Here is a 3,355-nt window from a genome sequence, read left to right as displayed (position 1 = left end):
CGGGTGCCTCCCGGCCTGCTGGCTTCTTTGTGGCTGGTGCACCGTCCTTCAAGGGCAGGTGCGGGGGCGTGTCTTCCTGGTAGCTGGGCCGGATGGAGGACACTCTCCGACAGCTTGTTTACAGTTCAGGGTCTGCGTCTGGATGTGCTCCTGAGTACTGCTGATGTGGATGGATGGCTATGTCCCAGATGCCCTAGCATGTGCTGCATGCCTGGGCTGGCTGGTGGGGGTGTTTTTGTGGCATACAGAGCATTTGGGTGTCTGTTGGCCCCAGGGGTGAGTGCCACATAGCTTTTTCTTCTTTATTTCGTTTGTTTCATTTTTTACCTGATTCTTTGTCTTAGCGGCATGGGTATGGCCTTTTAGTGTCACTGGCCGCAACGTACCGGGGTTGGCTCTGCTTTGGTGGTCATTTATCCTTCTGTACTTTAGAAGGGCTTGCTTCTGTGGTACATAAACTATGATTGGGACGATTCAGAGCTGATTAGCTTAGCCCCTGCGCAAGGATATCATGCAAATTTGTGTAGTATTCCATTGTATCTGGGGGTAAGTCTTTCTCTGCCCTAGCCGGCATTCCATCAGGGTGGGTTTGTCGGCCGGTAGGGTGAAGGCAATCCTGTCTCTTGTGCGGTCTGGACATGGATGGTAGAACACTGGGTGTTGGGGGCTTGGGGTATTCCTGGGCTTTTGGTTACCCTGATGTTGCTGTGTTGTTTGTGGGTACGGTTTATGGTCTGTACCTCCTTCAGCCTCTGTTTGCTCGTTGGTCAAGCAGTAGTGTATCCTGGAGCATCAGTCTTTCTTGGGCGGGATTTCTGGTCTGGTTTGCAGGGCTTTGGCTTCTGCCTCTGTTTTCTGTGGCCTTGCTGTCGGTGAGTTCTCTGTACACATCTCCTGGTTTGGGTGCTTCCTGGTTTCGGGGGGTCTTGACTCCTGGGGGTGCGACCGGTCCTGGCCTTTGGGGCCATGGGGCCTTGGGAGTTAGCTTTTGAGTGTCTGCCAGTGGACCATTCTGGCTCGCCTTCCTATTCTTGGCGTTTTGCAAGTGAGAGGGTGCCCTGTACCCCCTTTGTGGTTCAATGTTCTGTGCTGGGTGTAGCAGTGGTCCGTGTCTGCCTCCCAGCTATTCCCGTTGGGCCTTTCTTCTGTGCCTGCCTTCCCTAGGAGTGGTCAGGTTCACGGAGGCGGTGTAACTGCACAAGCTATTTCCCTTATGCTCGGGCTTCCCGGACGCTTTTTGAGGTCTGTTGTCTCTATGGTCTTGGTTGAGGCTGGCTCCGATGGGCATTTCTTTCTCCTCTTAGGGGCTTGAGTGTTTCTGGGATGTGGTTGTTTGGTGTCCAAGCATCACTCTCTACAGGTCTGTTGGGGCACCCTGTCGGTGGCATCCTTGCTCCTGTTTTGGGGGGGTTTGCTGGCCTTTTGGTGATGGGTTTCCTACTTCCTGCCTTTGGGCTGAGCTGGGTCCTTATTCATTGGATCCTTGTTTCAGCGGTAATTAGAAGGGGCCTTCCTCTGTGGAAACTGGGCGATAGAGCGTGTCACTGTTTTTAATCGGATATAGTTTTTAACTTAATCTCTGCTGTTTTAGTTAAAATTGATTTTTTAGTTTGTGGACTGCTATTTTGCACTAAAGGGGAGCTGTGTTCATTACCTTTGTTGACCTTTTAAAAATGGACTCGCTGCTAGTTTCATTGCTGTTTGCACAAGGGGAGCTGTGTTATAGCTTTGGGGAAGGGCTAAAACGTTGCACAGGCCTCAGGTCAGCACTCTAGCGGCTGAACCTGACTCACTGCCGACACAGATAAAAGCGTCTGATGATGTGACCGCGCAGTGGTAACTAGAGGGGCCTTCCCCCATAGAAACTGGGCGACGGAGCGTGTCACTGCTTTTAATCGGAAATAGTTTTTACCTAATCTCTGCTGTTTTAGTTCAAATAGATTTTTTAGTTTGTGCACTGCAATTTTGCACTAAAGGGGAGCTGTGTTCAGTACCTCTGCTGCTATTTTAAAAACGGACTCACTGCTAGTTTCATTGCTTTTTGCACAAGGGGAGCTGTGTAATAGCTCGGCGGAGGGGCTAAAACGTTGCACAGGCCTCAGGTCAGCATTATAGCGGCTGAACCTGACACACTGCCTACACAGATAAAAGCGTCTGATGACACGACCACGCAGCGGACACATGCAGCGTGCGCGACACTGCGCGCCAAAGGCAAGCCCATCTGCACCCGTACGCACACGAACGGGCCCAGGGGCCAAAACGCCTACTTCTCCACCCCCAACCTTTCGTGGTAACACCAGCTCTCAGTTGAACCAGCTGAAGAGAACCCTAGAACCTCAATGTACTCACTCTATCGTGATTGAGGATTTACAGGACAAGTGTTTACGCTGTCATTATGAGCGCTCCCTAAACACACAAACCCCAGCCTCTTTGGGGAAACGTTTTAATTTAATGTTGCTTGATTGTAGATTTCTGCCGAAACACTCAACGGAGGTCTCACTGCCGCTATCTGACCTTAAACCTGAAGTGCTGTTTCTTACTGAGACCTCGCTCACCTCAACCTCAGAGCCTAACATTGTTAGAACGCTTCCTCCAGGCTATTCAATCCAAAGGGCAGACAGAACGACAGGCATGGGTGGTGGCATTGCCATTGTTTACAAAAATGTCATGACTTGCTGCCTAATCAGCAGCCCAATTTTAGACTGTGAGAACGCCTATTTTTCCATTGAATTTTCCCCCTCACTCATACTCTCAAGTATTCTTATATACCGCCCTCCTGGGGCGCCGGGCCAATTTTGTATATCCCTGTTGGGAAAAGCCATTGATCTTGCAAATACCAATGCCAACTTCACTCTCCTTGGAGAATATAATTTGCACTTTGACAAACCCTTCTTCCTCGATTGTTACTGACATTGCCCACGACCTTGCGACCTACCAACTTCAGCATAAGGTCTTTCAATCTTCTCATATTAAAGGACACCTCCTCAACCCCATTTTCTCCAGCTTGGAAGAATTAAAAGCCCCCCCATCCCCGTCCCAAGGTCGGACCTTTTCTAAGTTACCTTCTCTTGGTCCCCCGCTATTACAGGTTCACATACTCAGCTGTCTCAAACTTTTAACCGTCCCTGGTCCAAACTCCCCTCGGAAGAATGGTCCCATCAACTCAGAAAGACCTTACCCACCACAGACTCCAACCCAGTGATCGCCTATAATTGCTTCACCTCCTGGATTGAAGGCACACTTAACTTAGTACTCCCAAAAAAACTAATCCAGAAAAAAGCAGGATCTAATAAATGAGCATGGTTTTCCCCTGAAAAACGCCTTCTCAAACAACAATATTAAAAAGCTGGAGAGG

The 3,355-nt window shown here is 49.7% G+C and overlaps 1 non-coding gene across 1 annotated transcript; it reads left to right on the top strand.

Moving 5' to 3' along the window:
* The first annotated feature begins 438 nt into the window (after positions 1-438).
* On the top strand, positions 439-541 carry LOC144825776 (U6 spliceosomal RNA). The gene has a single exon (XR_013609562.1). It is a non-coding gene; the product is annotated as a U6 spliceosomal RNA (small nuclear RNA).
* The last annotated feature ends 2,814 nt before the right edge of the window (positions 542-3,355 follow it).

This window comes from Lissotriton helveticus, chromosome 3_1, assembly GCF_964261635.1.
Source record: "Lissotriton helveticus chromosome 3_1, aLisHel1.1, whole genome shotgun sequence".
NCBI classification, from domain to species: domain Eukaryota; kingdom Metazoa; phylum Chordata; class Amphibia; order Caudata; family Salamandridae; genus Lissotriton; species Lissotriton helveticus.
Note: the sequence above shows the minus strand (reverse complement) of the source record. Positions and strands in the feature narration are given on the sequence as shown.